Here is a 10,933-nt window from a genome sequence, read left to right as displayed (position 1 = left end):
GTAATAATGACAATCCTCTCTTGATGTGATGAAGGCTAAATGCACAGTTCTATCTTCATGTGGCACCGACTTATAATTGCTAAAGTCCTCTCGAGATGCGACTCAGGTAATATTTGCAATCCTCCCCAGGGGCCGAGTAGGCCAATTTTCAAAGTTCTATATTAATGTGGCACAGGCTAACATTCACAGGTCTCTCCAGATACGACTCAAGGTAACATTCACAATACTCTCTGGATAGGAAACAGGTTTTATATTCTGTGTTCTATTGTGTTTCATAGGCTAATAATCACAGTCCTCTCTAGATGTGACTCAAGGTAATATTCACAATCCTCTCTGGATGCAACGCATGCTAATATTCACACTCTATCTTGATGTGACATAGGCAGGCAATCAAAGCCCTCTCTCGATGTGACTCAAAGTAATATTCACAATCCTCTATGGATGTGACGCAGGCTAATATTCAGAGTTCTATCTTAATGTGGCATAGGCTACTAATCACAGTCCTCTCTAGATGTGACTCAAGGTAATATTCACAATCCTCTCTGGATGCGACACAGGCTACTATTCACAGTTCTATCTTAATGTGGCACTGACTGATAAACACAATGTGGCATAGGCTGATAAGCACGGTCCTCTCTGCATGCAACGCAGGCTATTATTCACAGTCCTCTCTAGATGTGGTGCAGGCTAATATTCACAATCCTATCTAGCCGGCAAGCAGGCAATATTCACCATTCTATCTTAATGTGGCATAGCTTACTAATCACAGTCCTCCCTAGATGCAGCACAAGGTAATATTCACAGATCTATCACAGTGTGTGATAGGCTATTATTCACAGTCCTCTCTAGATGTGGTGCAGGCTAATATTCACAATCCTCTTTAGCTGGCAAGCAGGACAATATTCACAGTTCTACCTTAATGTGGCAAGGGTTACTAATCACAGTCCTCTCTAGATGCAACACAAGCTAATATTCACAGTTCTATCACAGTGTGGCATAAGCTAACAATCACAGACCTCACGGGATGCGAAGCTGGTCAGTACTAACAGTCTGGTGTGCTATATTCTATGGGTAGGCAGAGTGGCAGGGCTTATGAAGTACAGCAGTTGCTCTACTCCCCAGCCAGGCAACACCTACCTTGACGGTCCCTGTTGGTTGAAAGCTCGCCATTGGCCTCCCCTGCTGACACCTGCAGATACAAGAGGGAGCCGCATCCCTATCACATGGGGCATCCAGGGAAACAGCAGGGCTCCTCTGAGGATAGCACAGATCTGTTCAAAGGCTTTGGTCAAGGGTAATCATCATCCCAAAATGACAAGTGGGTTTAACTTCTTCAGTGTCCTTCAAAATCTAACAACGGGGCAGCTACTCTAATTTTTCAGATAACTGCACATACATATATATATTTGAGTTCTATATTTTATGGCGAGTCAGAAAATACTAATCACATGTCGGCACGCCCTTCCTGGGAGGAGCTACCAATTTTATCGATTTTCTCCTGAGCCAAAATAGTCACCACTCTGACCCTTCAAGATTCAAACCTTACTCCCACAACCTATCACCACACCAACTTTCCATTCCCTTGGAATTATGAGAAGGCCAGAATCATAATTGTCTTTATAACTCAATTTGTATACATCGCACAAGATTCACATTTATGTGATAATAACAGGTTTTTTATCCCCTTTAATGTGAGTCCGGGATGAGCTCAGTGGGACATACGATTCTCGTGTAGTTAAAGAAAAGGTGGCCCAATGTTAATCACATGGCAAAGCATCACATGTGTCCCTACTCTCTACACTACCCCCAACCTTTTTAAGATCAATTTGTGCTCTTGTGACCTGACACAGACATCTGCCGATCAGCAAGGTCTGTTTCATACACAATGTTTGATCATTCATTAGTGGCTCTGAAGCCATTCCTTGAGGTCGAGTCAGCCCTGAAAGCGTCATTTTTTGTTGGCCACTAATGCACAGCTAATGGAGAGACCTGACCTTAAAGGTAATCTCTGCTAACCGTGTTATCTACAGCTCCCACAATTTTGATCTTATTCTCTGTTATTTCGGTTTATTTATAACTGAACCAGGCCTGCTTTTCCTGGGGGGCCCAGCCTTCAGGTCATGAATTCAAATGTTCAAAAGCACAGACCTTTCAGTTCAGTGGGGAAAACACCAGCTGCATCCATACTTCAGAAAATACAGATTTAAATTGACAAGATGTGCATACATGTAACATTTTGCATTATATCTGGGCATGTTGTCTATAATACAATCTTTTTTGCATACGATTTGGACAGATATAAGTTCACCTTAGGCATTGTTCACACATAGGCCACAGTTACATAGAAAATCCTTGTTCACATCTACAACAAGTAAGCCGTTCCATTTGAATTTCAGTGTATTTGTGAAAAGTGTCTTTTTCTGAAATATGTCACTTGGCTTCACTTTTTTTTAAATGTAAGGCAGAATTCCTCCTTTTTATTTTTCAAAGGCACAGTATTCCAATGTATCTTTTCTCATGTGTACTGCTGCAGTTCTGAATCTGTCAAAAGCTGCCGTTTCCCAGTTTACATGAAGTCAGCATCTGTGGCACCCCATGCATTTTCCCATACATTGAACATCAATATCAATATTACCATTCTGAGTCACAGCCTCCTTCAGCTGAGTACATTTCCATTTTGATAAAGTTGAATGAGGCCTATTCTCGTTCATTCACTAGGACTAATGTTGGATGTCAATGTTTTGTGCTGGCTTTTATATTTCAATGAGACTCTGCATTAGTCAGCTTCACTCTCACAAAAGGGGCCTAGCATGGCTTCTCCATCTCTGTAACTCTCGGGCTGAATTTTCACAACACACTTAAAAACAAACAGGGCAAAAAAGCACCCATTCAGACTAAGCATTGGTGAAATAGGCCCCATACATGCACAAAGTACAGGCAAACAGGGTGACATGTCCCTTAAAGCAAGGAAACAAACAAGCATACACACACAAAGCCCTGCAGAAATGGAGACAGTCATTCACTAAATATGTAGAAAAAGCTACAGATGCCCACAATACATGGACGTCAACACAATACACAATTGAAAAGAACAAGTTCGTAAAAACCAGCTAAATGTCTAGGAATAGGGATTGCTACTTCACAACATGCAACTGAAGAAAACAATGCAAACACACAGAGCCAGTCACTGACACTAAAAGCACACAAGAGAGCAAAGATACAAACACTCAATGGCACATAAAACCTGAAACACAGATGACAAATAAGCACAGAAACTGGTGCTTAGCAACAATGCACTCCAAACCAGATGCACACAAAAAGCAACTTATATTAAGGAAAGAGACCCACACAAGAATTATGAAAAAACAGGGCCTTCAGATGCACACAAAGTAAAAGATGTATAATGACACAAAGCGCATAAGGATCGCACATAAATTAGATGTTGTATGTTTCCCAACACATATCGCTTTATTGGTTTTATTTTACAAAGACAAACCAAAGCAATTGTCTCAAGGTAGAAATCATGCATGAAAGTAACTCAAATGTGGTCAGTATAGGTATTCACTAAAGTGTGGTCAAATCTCAGGGCAAACTCAGCAGAAAGTGTATATCACAAAAATTCAAAGTTTTCAAATTAAAAGTCCATCGGTTCTCACTAGGGCCGAGTGCGGTCCTTCTCGGTGGCTAACATAGCAAACGCAAATGTGTAACGTGTACTGAGTGCACCAAATAAGTCATAATGTATTCCAAGAAAAAGAAATGTCTCTACGGATACTTCTCGCTGTTTCAGTCCACAAGCAAATTCACAGTCTCTGGTAATCTCCTTGCGGAGGCTCTTCGACGGCTACTGTACAGGGTGGAGACATCTTTCTGGTATCTGGACTGACCTGGAGCCCAATGGTTATTTCTGTAATGGGTGTCACACTGGAGATGCTCTTAACTAAGGCCTGCAGCCATAGGACGACAGATGGCCACCTTGAGGTCTTGACGGGCTTTCCACTAAGTCTTCCACCATCTCCCTTTCCTTGATTCCTGGTTCTACAGCCTTCAATCACAATCCATCTCTTCTCCTCAGTACCCCACCACAAGCTCGTATCCGTGGAGGGGGAGGGGGGAAATGCTCCCTCTAATTGGTGATCTGCCCGGCTCCCCTTACCTTTCAGCAAAGGATATTTCTCAGATGTCTTAAAGGGACTCCGCTGACAAGCCGGAAAACCCATTTTACTGTCTCTTTGTTTGCTTAGCCTGTCCTTTAAATCACTGGGGTTTGGACCCTCTATAGTAAAAGCAGGCATTCCACAGACCGGAAATTATGTTGTTTGATAAATGTTCAGTTTACAATTTAATATCTTGAGCTTAAAGGCATCAAAGGATGTCTATAATGTTTCTAGTTATTTGGGTGGGAATGCCCCACAAAACCTAGCCTATCTTGTGCCCCAGGGTATAGTTCTAAAGATGTTATTGGCTTTTACTGTTCAGTAAAAATGAAATGCTTCTATTGTGCTGACAGCAGTTGTTAGAAAACTGAGCTGTGGGTTCATGGGAGCCAAGTTTCTATTTTCACAATGGGGGCAGAAATTCCCTTAATGCTGCCCTGAATACGAGCCAGTGACCAGCCCAGCACCTGCACTGGTTGAACAGTGCATTTTAGAATGCATATGTTTTAGAAGAAATTGAAAAAGTCCCGAGATGTACATACAGCTGTTAACATTTAACATCCCAGCAACAGTCTGTCAATCTGATGAGCTACCTTAGTAGCATTCTGCTTTAAGACACATCTTCCCAACATCAGATGTGGATCCCTGATTGTGCTCAAAATCACTGTGTTGCCAACAGTGCAATTCAAGTGCATGAGTTTAAAGCCTATGGTGTTTAATCTCCAGCCACACTGACATTGTTCACAGTCCCATTTAGATTGTAAAGTCAGCAGCTGAAAGCTGTAAACATATCTACAGTCTCTACAGGGGGCAAAGTGAGTTTCCTGCCTTTGTTTCTAGAGACCTAAGAGGGCAGTTGTTGCCTCCCTCCTTGTACTTAGCACCTAAGGGTGATATCTCTTCTGGCAAGAGTTGGAGGAAAACCCCATGAAAGCAGCAAAAAAATTAAGAGAATGGGATTGGTGAAAAACTCTGGAGACGCCCGGGAGGAACAAACTGACATCTCACCTACCAACACCGGTTCAAAAACTAAATATGCCGGTAAATTATTTGGTGAAATTCCTGAACAAGAAAATGTGTTCAACCTTTATGAGATCTAGGCTGAACATCCTGAAAACTATGGAAATTCAAGCAATCTGGGATAAAACTAAATCCAACAACTGCAGATACTGTAAGGAGATGCAAATGGTGGAAACACTAAGACATTTGCTCCTTAACGGTAGAGGCCTATCTACAACCAGAAGCATTCATCTTGGCCACCTCTACACCTATTTCTGTAGTTTGGAAGAAGACTATTGGTGGGCATATCTGATGAATGGAGAATTCATAAAACCTGTCGTTTCAGTGGGGAATTTCCTTGTAAGCCTTAATTTGGATTTAAAATAGCCCAAACATGAACAGAGGTTCACTATTGGATAAGAACAACAATAACAGGGGAACTTGGAATCTGAAATTGAAACGGATGTATTTTTAAGAGACAAACAAAAAGACAAGGGGGGAAAGCAAGAATGAATGAAAGAAGAAGAAAAGAATAAAAGAAAAGAAAGAACAGCAAGAATCTATCAAAACAAACAAAGTACATAATCTCTTAATTAGGCAAATTTGTAAAAACTAGAAATAGTTAAACAAATAATAAAAATACAAAATAAAAAAAACTGTTTTTGACTATACATTATTTGATAGATATAAAGATGTCTCTTCTGCTAAACACCATCTGTGACTACATATTATTTTCAGCTGATCTAAAGGTGATGTTTATTTAGTTAAAAGCGCACAGTGTCTTGCTGAGTGCATACTATTTGCTGGTTGAACAGTCAGTGATGTTTTTTTCAGTAAAGTTATGCTTTCTCTCTCTTGAAAGGACATCACGCATAATAACAAGTTGCATGTCAGCATCAAACGACGACTAAGATCAGGTGACTATCACACATGTAAAATCCTGTGGGAATATTAAAGAGATCTCATATTTGCACCCAGGAAAGGCAGTCTGACCAATCAGAATCAGCCTTTCCCAGGCATGATTCTGCCTTCAGCGCCCGCAGTGGTGAAAATAAAAAGCAAAAAATGGACACCACCATTAAACATTAAAATAGAAAAGGGACTAGGTTCCTTTTCGGATGACGGCGGCCATTTTTTAACATGTTTTCAATGGTCGCTGTCATTTGAAAAGGGACCTAGTACCTCTTCCATTTTAATGTCAGGGCCATTTTTTTTCTCAGAGAGGAGATTCGCTCGCTCACCGCATCTCCCGTTGGACAATAAAAAAGAAAACTATCCACACCCTGGGAAATCCTGGGGTGCAAATAGCTTTCACGAACCAACGCCGGGGCGGACATGTTGTTTAATGCCCAACGATCCACAGCCCGAACTGCTCGGGCTGGCGGGCCATGAAACGCCATGTCCGCCCCGGCGGCGGGGCGTGAAAGCTATATTACTCAATGTTGGGTGTAAGATTCTAAACCAGTTCTTATCATTACATTGACTTCTGGAACTTATAAACCCGGCTTTATAGTCTGAAACTAAAATTAAAATTACTTTACAAGAATGCCAGATTAAGTGTGCTGAAAGCAAGGACTTTAACATAGGTCCAACTCTAGAGCTCTGTTCTGCTTCTTATTAAAGTATAGTGTATAAAAGCAACAGTGGAATAGTCCTTTCCTCAAAACCATTGTCCAGAATATTGGAATATTGCGGTAATAAAAGGGAGTGTAATAAAGTTGCCTAAAGGACATATAATTATCTGGTCACTCTGGGCGATCCCTCTCCCCACCCCACCCCTCTGGCACACTACTACAAATATTCTATCGCAATCAAGGTGCACATAAAATGCGAACTAAAACCTATATGGGTAGTCCGTGGATGGGAGGGACCAGAAAGCAAACGTTCAAGATCATTGCTGAATAGGCAGGATTATTGTAAGTGCCCCCTCACCCTCAACAGGATAAAACAAGATTAAGTGCAACGCAGGCAACACAAGTGGACTCACAGCAGAAATTAAACAATCTCTAATGCAGAATAGATACAGAAATTGCAAGCTACAATTAAAGGTATGCCTCTCCCTTTCTCTCCCTCTCACTCCCCCTCTCCCCAGTGACATCACCCACCTCTAGTGTAATTTTAATGCCTACTCCCGACACATAGCCTCCTAAACATTTATATTTGAATGATGTTTTCATCTTCCGAGGTGGACCACAGATTCTGAGGTACATTGTTGTTTCCATTGGTTTTGGGGGCCTTGAGCCCAGTATTCCCTGTGAGTTAGTCAAGCCAATGTATAAAAGCCTGTTTACTGTCTTTCAGCAACTAGTATATGTACTGAGATGCAGGAGTAGCGAGGGCAGATTTTTTCTAATCAAGGCTTTTTGGCTGCATGATTTCTGACAAATTAAGCGCTCACCTCTGACATCTCTGTGTAACCTGTAATCTCACATTTGAATACTGACTGGGTCAACTTGACCCTTCATCCTTCAGAAGCTTAAAACTAAGTACCTTGAAGATCCTCCTCCTCCTTCCTATTTACCAAACTCTGCAACTCCGTGCCCAGGTGACTCCACACAGGAGACAATCAGCTAGTCTTCGGAAAATGGTCACGAGACAGCAACAGACAAACTAACATGATACCCTCTGGGACACATATCATAATAATAACTTAGCATTTATATAGCACTACGAACCCTCAGGTATATGAACGCTGCTTATTATTACCCACAGCGTGTGGTGATCATTTATCAATCTCGGAAGGATGAATGGCTGAGTTTGTCCCTGCCAGGATTTGAACCTGTGTCAGGAGGCTCTGCATAGATGTCAAACCGAGCACTCTACTCGCTGTGCTATGGACCAGCTTATGACCCCAAGGGAAACCGACAGGAGGCTGCTCTTCTGGAAGCTGTATACCTAGCGGTCCTTTTTGCTTGTTGGTGTCTGGGCTGCGACCTGCACAGGCAATAAGTGTTATCCTTCAATGTGCATGTTTTCTGTATCATCTATGAAAATAGCTTTAATGGGAGTTTTAAAGTGGTAGCAAAGTGTATTTACCACTTGTCATTATATAAAAAGGACCTTTGTTTGGACAGTGAGGGAATTATCTGTTGGGCTGATCCCAGGGTCGTATTGGAGCATACAATTGTATGGGCCACTAATGAAAAGGTGACCACAGTTGGTCACTAATGAAAAAGTGACCCACAGTTGGCAATTCATTTATTTTGTGACATGCTGTCGGAACAGTACGCAAGTTTTTATTTTAATAACATTTGATGCAAATTATGCATTTTAAATAATATTTATTCAGCAACACTGGTCAAAACTACTAGCCGCATATTAAATAACTCATCAAACTGGCCCACATTTGCCAAAAATGTGCCCACTTTGACCAAAGAGGCTGTCCTACTCTAGTATTTTGTGTTTTTAGTTCGGGCATTGCCCTATAGGGCAATCCGAGCCTGGCTGATCCTAATTGTAATATGCTGCGTTGCACTCCAATCTTGCCCTTCAAGGTAAGCCTTGAGCTCAGCCACGGTACCAATTGTTAAGACGGGGCACTGACAAGTCTTGGTTGATGTCTGCCTGTGAGTGACTGTACCTAGGTGCACTGGAAGCATGAGTATAGAAGTACATTGTTCATGACTTCCTCACATACAGAACCTCACAGAGGAACATAGCAAAAGATATCAACAAAGCACTGGAAAACAAGGCCACAGGCAATCACAAAATGCAAGATAACACAAAGCACACAAGAAATGGCCTGGATACTCACAAAGCACTGTAGAACAGAGCAAGTTCTAGCACAAAGAACATCAGTACATGGTGCCAAACATCATAAATCAATGAAGAGCAGGGTCACAGACACTACAAACCACATTAGTTCTGGTTCACAGTTATCATCAAAGCACAGAAGAACAGAGTCACGGTCACACTCAAAACAAGAGAACAGGTACGCCACCACGTACAGAACAAGGAACAACGGCAAATCACAAATTAGAGGAGAGCAGGATTTCAGGTACTTTACAGCTCTCAGAAGACAGCTGCCAATTCCAGCAAAGCACGGGGAACGAATGGGACAGAGAAAGCAACGAAAAATGTATCCAGCCAACTAAAAAATATAACTGAGAACACAAAACTCCTAGTTGAGTAAATCTGTAGATACCCATGGTCTGGGAAATATAGATACTCCGAAAGCATAAAAAGGAAGAGAAAATTTAAAAAACATCCCTTAAGTGGATCAAAATTAGACACAATTCCTAACAAAACACAAAAAACAAACACTAATAACAGAGAGTAACATAGACTTAGGTACTAGTGAAATATTAAACTCTACCACTGAAAAACTTTAGTTAAGTTGAAGCTACCTTGAGCATATTTAAAGCAAAAAAAGCCTTGAAATTCAGTGGATGTGGGAAGTCATGACCAGTTTAACTCGACACACCCCGTTCATGTTCCCTGTAATGCTATGTCACCCATAACGCCATTTTGTATGTCTTTGTGTATCGCTTCTCTTATGATTTGCATGTGCTCATGGGAACCGCTAGGTTAAGCTCGTCATGACTTCCCACATCTGCTGAATTTCAAGGGTTTTGTTGCGTTAAATCTGCTCAACTTAATGGCACCTTAACTTTAGTTTTTCATTGACTTTCAAGGGTTTTGTTATACCATTGTTTTTTTTACGGGCAACTATCCATGGCCTTTGGCAGTATCCACTATACATGTTCCCCGAAGATGATTCTTTTGGACCCCCCTGGCCATTATACATGCTTTTTGGGCCCACTACCCGGTGAGCACGGCATTCGTCCGTCCCCACTGTATATTTTAAAACACTATCAGGCAACTAGCCATGGCCTTTAGACATGGTCAGTGGCAATGGCCTTCGGCCATATCCACTGTACATGTTCTCCCAATATGTTTCTTTTGAGATTTCTTTTTTAAAAGAGAGTTAAAAAATTAGATTAGTACAAAAAAAGTAGAATGTTACAGCTATAGTGAGGCAGTGCCTACTGTATATTTTAAAACACTACCAGGCATCTAGCCATGGTCTTCGGCCATTGTCAGTGGCCAAAGTCTTTGGCTGTGTCCACTGTATATGTTGCCCCAATAAGATTGTTTTTACCCACTAGGAGGACATAGCCTTTGGCAATGGCCACTACACATTTTAAAACACTACCGGGCCACTAGCCATGGTCTTCGGCCATGTCCACTGTACATGTTCCCCCAATATATTTCTTTTGCACCCACTAGTTGGCCACAGCCTTTGGCTGTCACCACTGTACCTGTCTTTTTTGCCCACTGGCCAGTGAGCAAGGCATGTCGGCCGTGTCCACTGTAAATTTTAAAACACTGCTGAGCCACTAGCCATGGCCAGTGGCCTCTATACATGTCTTTCAGGCCAACTAGCCAGGACCATATTGCACCCCTTGACATGTTGCCCCAATAGGTTACCCGACACCTCACTGTAGCTTTAGAATTCCACTTTAGACACAAAAATGAACGACCAACATATGTTGCTAGTAACATTGCTACAAAGTCAAAATAATGTTAAACCTTCTTGTATTTGCTGCAATAATCAAAGTGACGATGACTTAAATGTGAAGCAAAATGTTACTGATATTCAGGGGGAAATGGATGTTGATAAGTCTGATGTATTATTAATTGATTGCTCACAGAATCAACAATTGGTCCTGCAACATGATGCAGGCAAGAAAAAAATATCTGCGAATAACAGTGAGATTGTTGGGAAGGTAATCGTAAAAGGACAGGGGAACACAAAGGGTATAATTATTCCTGTA

Source organism: Ambystoma mexicanum, chromosome 11 (assembly GCF_040938575.1).
Source record: "Ambystoma mexicanum isolate Mex_15411 chromosome 11, UKY_AmexF1_1, whole genome shotgun sequence".
NCBI lineage: Eukaryota > Metazoa > Chordata > Amphibia > Caudata > Ambystomatidae > Ambystoma > Ambystoma mexicanum.
The sequence above is the reverse complement of the archived record's forward strand: the minus strand, read 5'-3'. Positions refer to the sequence as shown.